This window comes from Xenopus laevis, chromosome 8L (assembly GCF_017654675.1).
Source record: "Xenopus laevis strain J_2021 chromosome 8L, Xenopus_laevis_v10.1, whole genome shotgun sequence".
Taxonomy (NCBI): Eukaryota; Metazoa; Chordata; class Amphibia; order Anura; family Pipidae; genus Xenopus; species Xenopus laevis.
Window position 1 is genome coordinate 19,902,163 of NC_054385.1, and position 19,735 is coordinate 19,921,897.

Genomic DNA, 19,735 nt, shown 5'->3' on the forward strand with positions numbered 1-19,735 from the left:
CCTCATAATTTAAGTCTTCCGTCCCTCTAACCAATTTAGTTGCACGTCTCTGCACTCTCTCCAGCTCATTTATATCCCTCTTAAGGACTGGAGTCCAAAACTGAACTGCATACTCCAGATGAGGCCTCACCAAGGACCTATAAAGAGGCATAATTATGTTTTCATCCCTTGAGTTAATGCCCTTTTTTATGCAAGACAGAACTTTATTTGCTTTAGTAGTCACAGAATGACACTGCCCAGAATTAGACAACGTGTTATCTACAAAGACCCCTAGATCCTTTTCATTTAAGGAAACTCCCAACACACTGCCATTTAGTGTATAACTTGCATTTATATTATTTTTGCCAAAGTGCATAACCTTGCATTTATCAACGTTGAACCTCATTTTCCAGTTTGCTGCCCAGTTTTCCAGTTTAGACAGATCACTTTGCAAAGTGGCAGCATCCTGCATGGAACCTATAGTTCTGCACAATTTAGTATCATCTGCAAAAATAGAAACAGTACTTTCAATTCTTCAGTGAATAAAACTGCAGTATTTTATTCTTTAATGCATTTCCAACATTTCGGCCCCCATTTGGGCCTTTATCAAGGATACAGTGCATATATTAGTGTGGCCAATTAAATGCTATGAATAACCCGGTGAAATTTACGCCGAACCATAATGCAAGTAGTATTGAATTTTTGGATGTTAAAATTTATAAAGGTGCCACCAGATTGGAGACGTGCATATATGTGAAACCCACAGATAGAAATACGATTCTTCATTATCAAAGCTGCCATCCGAAGCATTTACTTAACTCCCTACCAAAGTCACAAATGCTTAGGGTAATACGGATTACCATTGAGAAGGAAAAGAGGGAGGAGGATCTGGAGGTTATGGCAAATACATTTTTAGAAAGAGGTTATCCACCCGATTTGGTTTTAACCACAAAAAAATGGGCACTAAATCTTGACCAAGGGGACTCACAAATTTTGAGTTCAGCACACAACACACAGACCCCAGACAAAAGGAGAGGTGGTTCTGGTGTTAATCATATCTACTATGTAAGTAAATATGGAGAAGGTTCGAGTTTCATGCGAAATTGTGTACTTAAACATTGGCCGTTGGTAACCAGTGATGAGAGTGTGTGTAAAAAGCTGCCATCCCGACCCAGATTTAGCTACCAAAAAGGTAGATCCCTGAAGGATATCTTAAGTCCATCTGACCCCACTGATAAATATGTCAGCCCGCCTGTACAACATTTTCTGGTCCAACGTCCCGGGGTTTTTAAGTGCAGTGGCTGCATTATGTGCAGCAGTTTGATCTTGGGCAGTCACTTCTCACATCCTAGAACGGGCAAAAGATATGAGATAAAACAAAGGATGACCTGTACATCTACTATGGTAATTTATTTGATTAAATGCCCGTGCGGGCTAATGTACTGTGGGAAGACAATCAGGATGCTCAAGGAGCGTATGGGCATGCACAGGGCCAGCATTAGGGCAGCGTTAGACCCTGACAGAGAATCGAAGGCCAAAAGTAAAAAACAGGACATATCCCAGCAGTTGGTGGCCAAGCACTGGGCGGATGCCAAACATAGCCCATCAGCATTCAGGTGCATGCCCATTGAACAAATACCAGTGAGGGCGAGGGGTGGAAACTTTGATAATATCTTACTAAAAAGAGAGGCTTTTTGGATCTATGAGCTTGATTGCGTAAGCCCGAAAGGGCTAAATGGACAACAGGTGTTAAGATGTTTTCTTGTCTGAAGACTAAACTTTTATATGGTAATGCACTAAGACAGAATACCACGAAATGTTTTTTGAAAAATACATTGTAAAGATTGCTTGTAAAGATTGCTTTAAAAAGCTTTATTGTGAAATTACTTGATTGTATAAGTATAACATTGTTAACAATATTCTGTCTAGGTGAAACTAAGTATCTGTTTTTTTGTACAAATTTTGCAGGCTTATGAAAAAAGAATAAGTCAATTGGACACTTTTGTAACACGTTATGAGCACTTCAAGCACTTGCACAGCACTGGCATCTTGTGGTGGATTTTAGGTACTGCATTTTTAAGTCTGTACAATGAGATGTACTTTTTGGAATGTCTAGCACTATCTATGACGTCATACTTGGCGCCATTTTTAAATGGTGTATAAAAAGCCACACTAACATATGCACTGTATCCTTGATAAAGGCCCAAATGGGGGCCGAAACGTTGGAAATGCATTAAAGAATAAAATACCACCGTTTTATTCACTGAAGAATGGTGTGCGAGTCCTTCTATCATTTTGTATAACCAATATTGACCTACGCACCCGAAGCAACTACAAATCTGGAGTGCATACACACAAAAACTTTATATATATATATATATATTTTTTTTTTTTTTAAATGTAACATGGTTAACAATGTATCCTTCGGAAGTATTTCAAATCTACATTAAAGGGGTTGGTCACCTTTAAATTAACTTTTAGTACGATGTAGAGAGAGATATTCTGAGACAATTTCCAATTGGTTGTCATTTTTTATCATTTCCGTTTTTTTAGTTATTTGGCTTTTTATTCAGCAGCTCTCCAGTTTGCAATTTCAGTAATCTGGTTACTAGGGTCCAAATTACCCTAGCAACCATGCATTGGTTTGAAGAAGAGACTGGAATATGAATCAGAGAGGTCCTGAATAGAAACATGAATAATGAATACAAAGTATCAATAACAATAAATGTGCAGCCTTACAGAGCATTTGTTTTAAGATGGGGTCAGTGACCCCCATTTAAGAGCTGGAGTCAGAAGAAGAAGGCAAGTAATCTAAAAAGGAAAAATGAAGGCCAATTGAAAATTGCTTAGAATTAGCCATTCTATAACATACTAAAAGTTAACTTAAAGGTTAAGCACCCCTTTAAGATCTCTTTTATTGAAATCTTCTTTTCCTTGTACTGTCGGGGAATAAAGCTCCTATTGAATCAAGGGAATCAGTGTCGTTCTCTCTCCGAGCGTTTGCCTGCGGCATTAAGGTGAGATTCCTCCACACTTGCAGTTGCCTCTGTTTCATTCTTCCATGAGGAACATAAAGTATGTCGATCGCTCAAGCAGCGTTCAATTCGATTTTATTTTTTAGTCTATATCTTTTAACAAACTTGGTATTGCACATAAATTATAGTAGATTTGGAAAGCTCAAGATGTTCCAAAAAAAAACACCTGATATATATTTTGTTTTATTAATAATTTTCGTACATTTGTCTTTATCAGGAATATGCCAGTAAGAAGCAGAAGAAAAGAGAAGGATGAAGCAGAAGGGATAGAATTGAGATCAGAAGACAGAGGAAGACATTTCCCTGGGACACTCTCAGGTAAGTATAGCTCGAATGGGGTGTCTTCATTTTGGGCCCTTATATGCCACATGCTTAGGTAGAAAGCCCTTGGTACCTAATAGTATGTGGAAGATAAGATGTTGCAAGGTGGAAGCATACTTAGGTAAACCTATACGTATACGTGCCCGACCACAGAGCCAGCCTATATCAGTGGTACAAGGATATCTAATAGGAATAATGACATAAAAATCTTATCTGTATTTGTATAGAACTGGCTCTTTGCTGTGACAGCTTGGTGCCACCAACCAGTGTGTCAATCAATAGGAGCTGCAGCCACAGAGTGCTGTCCATGGTACTGAATGGAAAAGGCAGTTTAAGCTTCCCTCAATGGCTGCATTAGTGATTGCAGCATATGTACCATAAGTCACATGTTAGATATGTACTTACTATAGCAAATGTGTTTTATCCACACAGGCCCACCCGCCCCTTTACCCACACAGGAGTTGCATTGTGATTGGCCGACAGGGTTGTTCTTTCTCCTTTATAATAAACACAAGGAAGCAGTTGTTACACAGCACATGAAGCTCATTGTGTGTGGTTTTCTGCCCAACTCCCCGCACCTCTGGCACACAGAACCGGAGAAGATTCTGGTTTGACTAATTGTGTTTGTGCAGTGAATAGAAATACCCGCGGGCACCCACTGCCCAATAACTGGGGCTTTTGTCTCGTCCCTGGGAAACCAGTGCAATAGAATGTAATGAGGAGAGAGGAGAGCGGGGAGAGTGGGGGCAGGGATGAGATACCACCAGGCACAGGAGAAGGGGAAATGATTTTAATGGACTATAAAAACAAGATATTTGTAACAAAATATCTCATTAGCGCAGGGTCCCACCAGCGCCGACAGTTCAGGTATTAGAGGTGCTGGGCATGTGGCCTTCCATTGTCGGGACAATAAGGAAGTTATAGTTGAACGGTAGGATATGGGAGTTGTAGCAGGAGGGCCACATAGTAACAGTGGGTAATGAGAGTTGTAGCAGGAGGGACACACACCTGGCAATCAGGATTTAGAAACATCTATTTCAATTATCTACACACCCTGAAGATTCACTACGGGGGCTGATTTAAGGCCCACAGCTTGAAGGTTCAGTTGTAGGAACAGGTGGTGATTACTTCTTGGTCCCATGAAATGTCCAATCTTATGACTTTCCTTTTTTTGGCCAGTGAGAGTCTTTATTGGCCCCCATAGAGGGTGTGTTCACACTTTGGCCGTGTTTTCGTAAGCGCCAGTAGAAAATTCCCACTGGTGGCTGTTATGCAATGAGAGAGGGTATAACGAGATTTGTTTTCCTCCCTGCTGCCTGCTTGTTGGCTGCACCCCACCCTGCTTCTGGTGCTTTTCCCCGCCCTCCTTGCTGCCTGCTTGTGGGCTGCACTTCTTCCCACCAGGGGAATCTCCGCAACATAAGGGCAGGTAAGGGGCAGCCCAACATCAGGCATCTTTCTTCCCACTTCAAGAGATCCTCTTATCCCATAATAATTATAAAGATATATTAATTATAATGACCCAGAATATGAGGTACCACTAATACACAGCAGCACCCATCTGTCACCTGTAGTAAACAGCTTGGCCCTCATGGGGAGACAATCCCAGAGGAGTAAAACACACTGTGAGCCTATTCTCTCTCTAAAAAGGAACCTGTCTGCCCCTTTACCCACACAGGGAGCCCGCCCGCCCTCCCCTTTACCCACGCAGGGAGCCCGCCCGCCCTCCCCTTTACCCACACAGGGAGCCCGCCCGCCCTCCCCTTTACCCACACAGGGAGCCCGCCCGCCCTCCCCTTTACCCACACAGGGAGCCTGCCCTCCCCTTTACCCACACAGGGAGCCCGCCCGCGCTCCACTTTACCCACACAGGGGTAAATCAAAAATTGAGGCATGAGTGGGTTAAATGTTTTTGAATATGGTTTTATTTCAAATAAAAACAGTTAAGTACTGTAACTCTGTAAGTGAAGAAAGGGTCAATATGGTATCAACAATGATACTTTAAAAGTACAACCACCTGAGCTCAATCAGCAACCAAGTTAAATCACAAAAAGTTAAAATCCTTCAAAACTGGATTCCTCCTCATCATCTGTTTCTCCAAACAGAGCTTCAATTTCAGCTGGTGTGAGGATGTCAGCATAGACATTGTCATCATCATTGAGTTCGCAGGCATCACTATCACTGCTGTCATTCTCATACAATGCGCATTCTTCACTGCCATCCATAGCATTACTAATGCCACATTTCTGGAAGGCGCGTTGCACCATGTCCTCTGGAATATCTTCCCATGCATTTTGAACCCACTTTGCTATTAATTCAATGTCAGGCTTTGTTAGATTTTCAGCTTTTGTCAGTTTAGCTTGACCAGATGACATCCATTCATGCCACATCTTTCGCACACGGTCTTTGAAAGGTTTATTTAAAGACACATCGAGGGGCTGCAATACAGATGTAAGCCCACCTGGAATAACAGCCAAAGTAACTTGAGAAGACTTTGCCAATTGTTTTATGTCATCAGATGTGTGGGCTCTGAACATATCCCAAACTAGCAATGATGGTTTCTTTTTTAAGGCTGCTCCTGGTCGTGCATTCCAAATTTCTTCCAGCCATTTTTTTGTTCCGTCTGCATCCATCCAGCCTTTAACATGTGCACGCACTGTAATTTTTGGTGGGAATTTTACCTTTTTAGGCAAGGTCTTTCTTTTAAAAATAATGACAGGCCGCAGCTTAGTTCCATCAGCCAAACATGACAGAACAACTGTGAAAGGATTTTGTTAATTTCCTGTGGTTCTGAGGAAAAAAGTTTTGTCTCCTAAACTTGCCACAGTTCTGTTGCTTGGAAGATCAAAAGTCATAGGTGTTTCATCCATATTCCCAATATTTCCCAGGTCATAGTTATGAATCACTTTTTCTTCAAGGTCTTGCGGCAACTTCTGTGAAATCTTTGTTCTCTGTCGCAAACATAGGTCAAACCTATTCATGAAGCGGGTACGCCATCCTGCTGACGCAACAAAATTTTCAATGCCTGGTGCTTTATGTTTGTCATCCTTAGCCATTTGAAGGGCATGTAAGCAGTTACGCAGTAACCATTTTGACGACACTCCATAACCCATTTATGCAATTCAATCTCTAAAGCCCCATAAGAAGTTGTTGAACCACGTCAAGCTTTTTTAGCCTTTGGGATCTTTTCCAAGTCAGCCTTCATTTTCCGCCACTCCCTCACTTGTTTTTCATCAACACAAAATTCCCTACTTGCAATACTGTTATTGCTTTCTTCTGCTCTTGACACAACCTTCAGTTTGAAACTAGCTTCGTATGACCTGCATTTTTGTTTTGGTCTAGGATTAGCGGTATCGGTATCCATTTCTAACAGGATAAAAAAAAAAAGTCAGTCCCCCCATATATACAGTAAAATAACCTTATAAAACAGCCCATGTATGGTATATATTTATGAATTCAGTTGGTGGTTAGGAATTTCCTAATGTATCACTGGTTGCCCACTAGAGAAACTCACCCCTTACATGGCTATGCTATAGACACAAGCCTTTAATGTGTGTTACCAAAAAGCCAGGCAGGACTGCTGCTTATAATGGGGATCAGATAGGATCTGTGCAGCCACTGGGACAGAATGCTCTGTTATACAGATAGCTAGAATCTCAGCTGCCATAAAGCAGGACAGGACTGCTGCTTACAATGGGGATCAGATAGGATCTGTGCAGCCACTGGGACAGAATGTTCTGGTATACAGGTAGCTAGAATCTCAGCTGCCATAAAGCAGGACAGGACTGTTGCTTACAATGGGGATCAGATAGGATCTGTGCAGCCACTGGGACAGAATGTTCCGTTATACAGATAGCTAGAATCTCAGCTGCCATAAAGCAGGACAGGACTGTTGCTTACAATGGGGATCAGATAGGATCTGTGCAGCCACTGGGACAGAATGATCTGTTATACAGATAGCTAGAATCTCAGCTGCCATAAAGCAGGACAGGACTGCTGCTTACAATGGTGATCAGATAGGATCTGTGCAGCCACTGGGACAGAATGCTCTGTTATACAGATAGCTAAGGGGGGGTCAGCCAATTATTTCAGTAATGTTATGATGTCCTCTGCTGTACTATGACTTTTGTGCGATGGGAAAATAATGCTACCAGGGCTGCAGGATGGCAGAGCAAAGTAAAAGTACTGTGCCCCCCCCCCTCCTTGCCCCTATTTGGTGATGCAGAGAGAAACCTGAGCCATGGGCATGCTGCCCAATCTCCATGCTACCTGCCATTTAATCTTGCTAAGCTCTTAACTGTAGGAGTGATGGGAGTTGCAGTTCAGTTCAGGCATGATAGGAGGCATGTGGATTAGGGAGGGGAGTGTCATTGGGGCAGGCAAAAAAAGGTTAAGGTCCAGTAATAAATACAATCACTGACAGGTGGGAACGAAAGAGAATTCAGGAGAAAGGATTCGCAAACCTCTTACCCTCTCTGAACTTTGCCTGACTACGGTACCGTAATTATGTCACATGGAATCCATAAACACACTTCTGAGCATCTGATTGGACAGGGATAAAGGGGAGGGCCTTTTTTCATTGGCTAACCGAGACCCATCAGGAAGTGCGCAACTGCCGAGTGCCCTGCAGTATCCCACAGCTCAGAGACGCACCAAAGATTTTAAGCTGTGCCTCATTATTCTGGTCGGGACTGTGTAAATGGCAGCAGTAAATGGCATCCAGGACAGCTGCAGGTTAGAAGCGCAGCCATCAGCAGGGAAGAGGCACGCGCATCAGTCAAATAGGTAATTTTTTTTAACTGACCCGCGTATAAGCCGAGGCAGCGTTTTTCTGCTTATTTTGGGTGCTGAAAAACTCGGCTTATATGCGAGTATATACGGTAATTACCCTGCACATCTATATTCTTACTTACCCCCTACTGTAAATGATAAGGATATTAGAAGTCACTGACCCAGGCATCTATGATTCATTTATCGTGAGTGCCAGTATTTTGCCTGTCAATTGTGCTCCAGTGGGCAGTGGCAGTATCAGTTAAATATTAATTATAAAAAAAAAAGTAAAATTCCCTTTTCAAATCTTAGCAGCAGCATAATCTATGTAGTTAATATTTCTCAGCAGACAGCATTGCATAGCACTAATTTTTATTATTTATATCATTATTAATGAAATTAACTTTTCAACCTACCAACTGTTGCAATAATTAAAAACTATAGGGCAATAACTTCTGCCACAGCCACTGCTGAATGATTTCAGTTGCAGGCTTGCAGCAAGGGGCGGGCCGCGGGCAGCCAGCCAAATTCACATTATATTGGGCTGATACAATGCTTTGGCCTGGGCCAACAAATAGGTTTACATTGGAGGCCTAAACAGACCAATTGAGGTAGGACCACATTAACAGCACAATGCAATCCTTACTCAATAAATATCTGTTTCAGCTGTGGTAGCTATGTCTGTGCTTAAACAGGCTATCTTTGGTAAAGGTAATGGTTTCCAAACTCTGTAGCCACAAATTGCTCACTTGGGGGGTGATGATGAGCCAGATTTCTCCTCTGCTATGTCCCTTAAGGAAGGAGATACTTTTTTCTTTCAGCAACGCCCTTTGAAGAACCTTGTGCTTGTTGATGAATAGGACAGACTCTCCCCTATTATGTGCTGCCAGATTGCTGACTTGGTCGATGAAGACATGCCCAGCTTTATTTTGCTAGCAGTTGAGGGCCACAAATCTCTCCGGGTCCTGAGTAATGGACTTGAGGTGTCTAAAATGGCTGTCTCAGACTGCCTCTAATCCCAATGCTGTATATACTGTTAGGAGGCACATCGAAGATGAATATAATGTTTGTCATTGTATCTTTCATAAATACCACTCTGGTATTTTCCATTGGTGACCGATTCTGGTTTTCGTGGGACTACTCCAACCATCTCCTGCTCCCTACTGGGTGATGAGGCTTTGGTTCAGGTGTATCCTGGTGGCATCAGACACATACATGCAGACGAGAGTAAATGAGTGGAAAACACCAGGCCAAAAGATCATTGTAAAATGTGCTGTAAATCAGGTAATGATTGCTCTGACTGGAGGAGAGCTGGTGTATGTTGAGATGGATCCTTCTGGGCAGTTAAACGAGTGCACAGAAAGAAAAGAAATGTCAGCTGATGTGGTGTGCATGAGTCTGGCTAATGCAACCCCTGGAGAACAGTGCTCCCGATTCTTGGCTGTGGGGCTTGTTGATAGCACCGTTTGCATTATCAGTCTTGACCCTTCGGACTGTCTGCAGCCACTCAGTATGCAGGCATTGCCCGCACAGCCAGAGGCCCTGTGTATTGTAGAAATGGGTGCTGCAGGGAGCCAGGATGAGCTTGGAGAATGTTTCTCTATTGGTTTCCTCAACATAGGCCTTCAGAATGGTGTGTTGCTTAGAACCAGACCCAGTTACTGGTGATCTTTCTGGTCTTGACCTGTCAAACTCTTCAGAATTAGATTACAGGGACAGGAGGTGGTTCTGGCAATGTCAAGTTGCTCCTGGAGCAGGCAAAAGAATCGTCAGACAGGCTGGGTCGAGGCAGGCAGATAACAAGAATCGTCAGGCAGGCTAGGGTCAAACCGGGTTGTCAATCAAGGGGTTAAGCAAGAAGAGTTGTCGTAGGCAGGCATGGGTCAGGATACAGAATGCAGAATAGTCAGGAACAGGCTGGGTCAAACAGGGGTAATCAAACAGACTAGATACAGAACAGATCGGATGCACAAGGCTCAGGAACCACTAGAAACAAGTTCTATCACGGGCAATTACCAACAGACAGACTGGGCTTTAAATATTATTTGATTTTTGCCTCTTTGCGCGCTGACGTCATACATCAGCGCGTCTGTGCCTTTAAATACCACAGAGGCGCGCCGCGCGCACCCTAGAGATTCGGCGCCTGTGGCCTAATGTGCGCCCACTAGACCACCAGGTATGTCTCTTACACATGCTTCCATCTCACCCCACTTTCATATGAGACCCTGGAGTATGCCTCTGGGTTTGCATCTGAACAGTGTCCGAAAGGAATTGTTTGCTATTTTACAACCACACTGAGGATCTTGGCACTGGAGAAATTGGGAGCAGCGTTTAACCAAGTGGCTTTTCCACTTCAGTATACTCCACGCAAGTTTGTCATTCATACAGACAGTAACTTATCATTAACTTAGAGAAAATGGTAGAGGCAGCAGGGGAAGATGAAAGAGAACTGGCAGCAGAGATTGGCAGATTCTCATTCAGGAATTCAGCTGCAGAGTCCATCTTTGACTCCCCCTGTAATAGATACGGATGGAATCCAAGATGACGACGGCGTCCAAGATGGCGACGGCGTCCAAAATGGCGACCGTCGCCCTCACCATGTGGATCCTGCTGGTCGCCGCTTGATGACGCCCGCTTCTTCCCATCTGCCGATTGGTCGCCGGCGCCGGAGCGGTCGCCGGCGTCAGAACGTGCGTCGGCGTCAAAACGTCATGACGCCGGAACCAGCGTGATGACGCCATTGCGCCCAATTGGCGCCAAAATCTGCCTATATTAAGCCACAGGACATTACTATCATTGCCCAAGTATAGGTCTTACTTCGTGTATTCCTGGGTGTGATTTCTGCTTATTGATTCTTGTGTACCGACTTCTGCCTGTTTTCCTGGATTGAACCTTCGCTGCCTGAACTGAACTTTGCCTGGACTTAGACCATTCTCTTGTCTCATCCCTGTGTACTTCGATATCGGCTGGCTACCTGCCTCCTCCTTGGTCCACACTCCTAGTGCGCCTTCGGGCCCTTACAGTATACTTGGGCCATGGACCCGTCTGAGGAGGCCCCTGCTCAGCCTAACTTCGGGAGAGCTTTCCGAGGAATCGCCTCTCGCATGGAGGCCTACGAAGCCCAGGAGTCTCACTTCGGTCAGGCCCTAGAAGCCATTTTGGAGAAGCTGTCGGCTCTCTCCCCCGCGATCCAGGCTCCGGCTGATGCCTCGGCTATGATTCCTGTGGCCCCGATCCATGTCTCTGAACCTCGCATCCCAGCTCCACCCCTCTTCAGCGGTGACTCTGAGGCCTGCAGAGGTTTTATAAATCAATGTGAGATCCAATTTACCTTGCTTCCCCATCAATTTGTCTCTGAACGTGCAAAGGTGGGGTACATCATTACTCGCCTCACGGGTAAAGCATTGGAATGGGCATCACCGCTATGGGAGAAGGAGAACCTCCTAATCGATGACTCCAAGGCCTTTTTCCGTGAATTTCGCACGGTTTTTGATGCTCCTGGTCGGGCAGCGTCAGCTTCCTCACGCCTATTCCAGATTCGCCAGGGGACACGTTCCGTTCCTGAATACGCTATTGAATTCCGCACATTGGTCGCTGAAACCAGCTGGAATAATGACAGTTACCATGCTGCCTTCTATAATGGGCTGTCTATGCGCATTAAGGACGATCTAGTCTCCCGTGAAATGCCCTCACGTTGGGAGGATCTCGTTGCCCTGGCAGTCAAAGTAGATACCCGACAGAGGGAACACCAAGCCGTCAAGGAACGTGTGAGGAAGGCTCAACCTTCTTTGGCTCCTCGTTTCCAGAGGCCATTTCTTCCAAGCTCCATGGCGTCCTCTTCTTCGACTATGGTTCCTTCTCCTGCTCCCACTGAAGAACCCATGCAGATTGGTCGTGCTCGTCTTTCCGAACAGGAAAAGTTGCGGAGAAGGGCTGCAGGACTTTGTTTATATTGTGGAGGCAAAGCCCATTTCGCCCACGAATGTCCTGTGAAGTCGGGAAACGCCAACGCCTAGGTAAGTTTGGGGAAACTTACCTGGGCGGAATCGTTCAATCTCCCCAATCCTCTGCTCATCGATTTCTTCTTCCTGTACAGATCCAGTTTGCTTCCAAAATCATATCTACCCACGCCTTCCTTGACTCCGGCGCAGCTGGGAATTTCCTGGATAAAGTCTTTGCGGAACGTCACTCCATTCCTCTGCAAACCCTGGCTGTACCTCTTCGAGTCCTAGCCATTGATGATCAACCCCTCTCTTCTGCGTTCATTTTCAAGTCCTCGCAAGAACTGTCCTTCAAGGTGGGCACTCTGCACTCTGAGAGACTTTCATTTCTACTGATTGACTGCCCGTCTACTCCAGTGGTTCCAGGACTCCCCTGGTTGCGTATTCATAATCCGGTCATTGACTGGTCCGCAACTCAAATCTGTCGTTGGAGCTCCTTTTGTCGACATAACTGTCTGCCGGCCCAGCCTCTTGTCAAGGTTTCTTCTGTGGTCCCTAAACCCTTCATCCCTCCAGCCTACCAAGACTTCGCTGATGTTTTCAATAAAAAGTCTGCTGAGACACTTCCCCCTCACTGGTCGTATGACTGCCCTATCGACCTCCTTCCTGGCACCATGCCTCCCCGGGGGCGTACCTATCCGCTTTCTCCATCCGAAACGGCAGCGATGAAGGAATACATCCAAGAGAACCTCCTACGAGGCTTTATTCGTCCTTCTTCCTCCCCTGCTGGTGCGGGATTCTTCTTCGTTGAAAAAAAAGATGGCAGCCTGCGACCCTGCATTGATTACCGAGGTTTGAACAAGATTACTATAAAGAATCGCTACCCGTTACCTCTTATATCCGAATTTTTTGACCAGTTGAAAGGTGCCAGCATCTTCACCAAATTAGATCTCCGTGGGGCTTACAATCTTATTCGGATTCGGGAAGGGGATGAATGGAAGACTGCATTTAATACTCGCGATGGGCATTACGAGTACCTCGTGATGCCCTTTGGACTTTGTAACGCTCCTGCAGTCTTCCAAGAGCTGGTCAACGACATCTTCCGGGACTTGTTGGGCCTTAGTGTTGTTGTCTACCTAGACGATATTCTCGTCTTTTCTTCAAACCTCTTCGAACATCGACTCCAGGTGCGGGAAGTCTTATCCCGATTGAGAAAGAATAACCTTTTTGCTAAGCTTGAAAAGTGCTCCTTCGAAGTTTCCTCTATCCCCTTCCTGGGGTATATAATCTCCCAACAAGGTTTCAAGATGGATCCAGCAAAGGTTTCTGCAATTCAAGACTGGCCTCTCCCCACCTGCACCAAAGCAATTCAGAGGTTTATTGGTTTCGCCAATTATTATAGGCAATTTATCAAAGGATTTTCTTCCAAGATCTCTCCCATTTTGTCCCTTATTCGGAAAGGGCGGAAGCCACGATGTTGGTCCCCTGAAGCCTTAGAAGCCTTCAAAACCCTCAAGGACTCTTTTTCTTCTGCCCCTATCCTCAGACATCCAGACCCTCTACTACCCTTCTTCATCGAGGTTGATGCTTCCGACATCGGAGCCGGGGCTGTCTTATCTCAGAGATCCACACAGGATGGAAAATTACATCCCTGTGCCTTCTTTTCTAAAAAGTTTTCTTCGTTTGAACAAAACTATGATGTGGGAAATCGAGAGTTGCTGGCCGTCAAATTGGCATTAGAAGAATGGAGGCATCTGTTGGAAGGCTCTACTATTCCTGTCTCTATCTTCACAGACCACAAGAACCTGGAATATATACAGTCCCTCAAACGTCTAAACCCCAGACAAGCTAGGTGGGCGCTCTTCTTCTCCAAGTTCAACTTTATTTCTTTCCGCCCGGGTTCCCGGAACAAGAAAGCCGACGCCCTGTCTAGAAGCTTCCTTCCTGAAGGTATGTGTTCTGAAGACCCCGAACCCATTGTGCCTTCTACTAAAATTGTTGCCGCCTTACTTCCCACCATAGCTTCTCAGTTACTTTCGGCTCAAACCTCTGCTCCAGACGATACCCCTTTGGGACTCGCATTCGTTCCTCCAGAACTTCGCCACTCCATCTTGTCTCAAACCCACTGCTCCAAACAGGCTGGTCATCCTGGGATCAAGAAAACCACAGAACTTCTGTCTCGTCTGGTTTGGTGGCCCTCTCTCCGGCAAGATGTTAAGAACTTTGTTTCTGCCTGCTCCATTTGTGCTACCTCCAAGTCCAGTCGCTCCCCTCCTAAAGGTCTTCTGTTGCCGTTACCCATTCCATCTCGTCCCTGGACTCATCTGGCGATGGATTTCATTGTGGATCTTCCTGTCTCCCTGGGGCATACGGTCATCTGGGTCGTGATCGACAGGTTCAGTAAAATGGCTCATTTCATTCCTCTTCGCAAATTGCCTACTGCCCAAGAACTCTCCAAACTATTTATCCAACATATTTTTCGTCTTCATGGACTTCCAGCTGAAATAGTGTCTGACAGAGGTTCTCAATTCGTCTCTAAGTTCTGGAGATCGTTATGCAAGGCTCTGCACATTTCTCTTCAATTTTCTTCCGCCTACCACCCCCAATCTAACGGAGCTGCAGAAAGGGTAAATCAGGCACTGGAACAGTTTCTTCGCTGCCATGTTTCCTTATGTCAAGATGATTGGGCGGATCTACTCCCATGGGCTGAATTCGCTCATAATAACTCCATGCATGCTTCCTCTGAGAAATCCCCATTCTTTTGTGTATACGGTCTGAATCCCGTTGCATTTCCTCAGGACCTTCTTCTTACTAACGTTCCTGCTGCCAACGATCAAGCTGCTCACATGCTCGCTATTTGGCTCTCCACCAAAGTCAATTTGGAGAAAAGCTCCCTGTCACAAAAAAGATTCGCTGATAGAAGAAGAATCTCATCTCCTCTGTATAGCATTGGTGATAAAGTTTGGTTATCCACACGGAACATTCATCTCAAAGTACCCACTCCCAAACTTGGTCCAAAATTCATCGGTCCCTTTCCTGTTATCGAAATTATTAATCCTGTGGCGGTGCGTCTTAAACTCCCTCCTGAGATGTGAGTTCCCAATGTATTTCATGTTTCCCTCCTCAAACCTGCAACTTCTTCTTCTTCTTCTCCCCCTCCAGTGATGGTGGACGGACATCAGGAATTCGAAGTCAAGAGGATTCTGGATTCCCGGGTTTCCAGGGGCATGCTGCAGTATCTCATAGAGTGGAAAGGCTTCGGTCCGGAAGAGTGCTCTTGGGTGAAGGATTCCGATGTGCATGCTCCTTATCTTATCCGGAAGTTTCATAAGCAATTTCCTTCCAGTCCCAGTCATGGCGGTCCTGGGGCCCCTCCTGAGGAAGGGGGTACTGTAATAGATACGGATGGAATCCAAGATGGCGACGGCGTCCAAGATGGCGACGGCGTCCAAGATGGCGACGGCGTCCAAAATGGCGACCGTCGCCCTCACCATGTGGATCCTGCTGGTCGCCGCTTGATGACGCCCGCTTCTTCCCGTCTGCCGATTGGTCGCCGGCGACGGAACGGTCACCGGCGTCAGAACGTGCGTCGGCGTCAAAACGTCATGACGCCGGAACCAGCGTGATGACGCCATTGCGCCCAATTGGCGCCAAAATCTGCCTATATTAAGCCACAGGACATTACTATCATTGCCCAAGTATAGGTCTTACTTCGTGTATTCCTGGGTGTGATTTCTGCTTATTGATTCTTGTGTACCGACTTCTGCCTGTTTTCCTGGATTGAACCTTCGCTGCCTGAACTGAACTTTGCCTGGACTTCGACCATTCTCTTGTCTCATCCCTGTGTACTTCGATATCGGCTGGCTACCTGCCTCCTCCTTGGTCCACACTCCTACTGCGCCTTCGGGCCCTTACACCCCCAAGGCTGACAATGGCCAGTGGGCATCAGTCATTTGTGTCATGAACCCTATCCTTGATTTGGTGCAGCTGGAACAAAATGAGTCTGCGTTCAGTGTGGCAGTGTGCCGCTTTACTAATACTGGAGATGACTTTTATGTCTTGGTGGGGGAGTCTAAAGACCTTATCCTGAATCCCTCTTTTGTTGCTGCTGGATTAATATACACTTGCAAACCGGTGAATAATGGGGGGGGGGGAATTGGAATTTGTACATCTGTTGAGGAGGTCCCTGCAATTGCACCTTTTCAGGGGCATGTTTTGTTTGGAGATGGAAAGTTGTTGAAGATATATGACCTTGGAACGAAGAAGCTTCTGAGAAAATGTGAAAGTAAGCAGCTTCCCAACTTTATTGTGGGCATACAAATGATTGGGCAGCGTGTGATATTGTCTGATGTGCAGGAGAGTTTCATATGGGTGCGGTACAAGGGCAACGAAAACCAGCTGATGACACATACCCACGCTGGGTGACAACCTCCTGGACTATGACACAGTGGCTGGAGCAGACAAGTTTGGAAATAGCTGCATAGTTCGGTGACCTTCTAATACCAATGATCATGTTGATGAGGATCCTATTGGTAATGAAGCATTATGGGACAGATGTCTTCTGAATGGAGATTCTCAGAAGGCTGAAGTAATTGTAAATGATGGGAGAGACCGTTCTTTAGGTACAGAAGACAACACTAATCCCAGGAGGCTCAGAATCCCTGGTGTACACTACCTAATCAGGAGGCATTTGTATCCTTGTACCATTCATTACATGAGGATCATGATTTCTTCCAGCATGTGGAAATGCACCTGCGTTCAGAGCATCCTCCAATCTGTGGCAGAGACCACTTCAGCTTCCACTCATACTACTTCCCTGTCAATGTGATGGATGGGGATCTTTGTGAGCAGTTCAATTCAATAGAGCCAGCTAAACAGAAACGGGGGCCAATGGGGACTTATCACCGTGGGGGGTTGCATTCTCCTTTAAGGACATTTGATGCATTCATACTGCAGAGATGCTTTCATTAACATGCATCTTATCTAGAATTGAATGCAATAATAGTGGAGTCAGTACTTTAGGAGGACTTCTAAATGGCCATTTGTTTTTAAACAGAAGACCTTATCTGATTGTTTGGATAGTTAGGCTGAATGGCTGTATCAGACAGTTGGTAAAGGAGTTGCAGCTCCTCTTACTTCCTTATCTGCTGTTGGCTCCTGCCAGAAAAGTGCACTGGTTGATTAGATTTTCAGTTTGGACTGAGGGGCACCAATCTGACATGGGTCACATATATGGTTAGCAGTTGAGACTTTCGGCTCTTCTCAAATTCTCACGTTTTATTCTGCCATTTGTTACCTTGTAAATACTATTTGGTATAATCAGTTTTGTTTTCTTTAAAGTGTCATGAAATGAGAACTTGAAGATTCTGTCTGAAAATTGTGACTTTACATCAATAAAAACATGTTTTTTTAAAAAAAAAAAAAAAAGATGAATGAAGGGACACTGAAGGACACTGGTAGGTCCCATCTTGAATACACAGTGCAGTTTTGTCCCAGTACACAGTGTTTATAACAGAAGCAGAAAGATTCCACCCTGTCACACCCCAACAACCCAAAAATGAGGCCCAGCTCCATTAATCACAAGGTGACAGATATTCAAATGAAGAGCTGCAAGTTGGTAAAATGCCTAGTAAATAACAATGTAATATGCAAGTAACTAGATGTCACTGTGGAATACCATTTTATACAAACACAGCACTGTGCCACATATTGTAGTCCTGTCACATATACATTAGAGGGCATCCGTATCCCATTCTTACTGTATTCATTGGAAGTGACAGGGTCTGTACCAATACCTGAGAAGAATATATGTTAATATGATGTTGATACAAGAAACAGCTGAAAAAAGCAACACTTAAGAAAAAAGCGAAATCTGTGATCCCCAACCAGTGGCTCGTGAACAACATGTTGCTCACCAACCTCTTGGATGTTGCTCCCAGTGGCCTCAAATCAGGAGCTTATTTTTGATTTTGTGGCCTGGAGGCAAGTTTTGGTTGCATAAAACCCACACAGGAGCTACCAATACCCAATCACAGCCCACTGGCACCCCACAGGAAATAATTTTTTACATCTGAATGTGGCTCATGGGTTAAAAAGGTTGGAGACCCCTGAAATAAACCATCCGGAGAGATACAAAGGTATTATGTAAATTCCATGGAAAAGGGAATATTTCAGAATAACAACCCTTCCTGTCAACATTCTAACTTTTTAACCTTTTAAATGCCACAGATCGTAGAATCTACGTTCTGTGGCAAAGGTACTTGAAATGCCACAGAACGTAGATTCTACGTTCTGCAGCACTTCCTGGTTCTCGAGCGGAGGAGCGGCTGTTAGAGCCGCTCGCTCCGTTCCTGCTCGATCCCCTGCCCCTAGGCAACGAGCAGAGCAGGGGATCGAGTGGCCCCTGGGGCGCGATCGCCCAGGGGCCCAAAAACAGCAGCAGGCACGTGTTACTTACGTGTCCTGCTGCTGCAGCCTACACCGGATCGACGATCTCCGCCCCCACAGCACACAGACAGGAACCACGAGGCAGATGTCTTCCAGGGGCTCTTCCTGATCGCCTGCAACAGTCTCCAGCGACTTTTTCAGGTTAGTGCAACAATTACACACACAAACACACCAACACACACTTATTACAGTAATACACACTTAGATTCACACTTACACACACTTACACATACATTTTTGGGGATTGGGGGGGTCACTTACACTCACTGCACTTACACACACGTGCACACGCACACACGCGCACATAACATGTAATTTACCATTTGTACACACGCACACGCACATACATGGCATTGTGGCTTTTTTTTTTTTTTCTTATCGCATCGTTTCTTTTTTTGGCTGAAAAAAATGTTTTATTGCCATTACGCATAGCGTATTCGCTAACCGTACTGTGCAATACCTTTTGTATGTTATTTCGGTGATTCTATTGCAATTTTGGGTATTTTGGTGCATTTTTAGCCATTTTATTGAATTTTTAGCCATTTTATTGCATTTTCAGCTCTGCATATATTGTGTTCACTTTTTTCTAGCCGTATAACCTGTTTGGCCCATCTAAAATATTCAAACTGTGATTCTGACGGCCGATAACACTAGTCTGGAAAAAAAACATTGATTTTTGTGGTTTTATTGGATTTTTTTGCATTTCACCCTTTACTGCCTTATTTTGTTTTGCCTTGTAAATTTTATCTACTATATATCCATTTGGGGGTCTCTGTGCGCCACATAGTTTGGTATATCTATGCATATTGGGCATCAAAGTGTTCAGTAGACCTCTGGCGTTCATATTTAGGATGTTTTATGCTGATACGTTACGAAATGTGGGGCATATAATGGGGTAAAATTCAAGCTTTCTGACAATTTTCAGAAATTTGATAAAAACCGTTATGTTCAGCATTGCTTTGCAGTTTGGCAGTTTGCAGTAGAAACACTTATTTACCCATATTGGATTCGTCAGAATGTGTACTTTCTGAAAATATATGGTTTTCTGGGGTCTCTGTACTGTTAGGGGGGTCTAATGTCGCATAATACACACACCAGGTGCTTATATTGCAGCAGCCAGCGCGTCAGCTGTGAAAATGTATATACACTATTGTCATTTGGGGGTCTCTGTGCGCCACATAGTTTGGTATATCTATGCATATTGGGCATCAAAGTGTTCAGTAGACCTCTGGCGTTCATATT

General features: G+C 44.8%; 1 pseudogene; it reads left to right on the top strand.

Annotated features, from left to right (window-relative positions):
- The first annotated feature begins 6,314 nt into the window (after positions 1-6,314).
- Positions 6,315-17,968, top strand: LOC121397275 (annotated as a pseudogene).
- Positions 17,969-19,735: the final 1,767 nt, after the last annotated feature.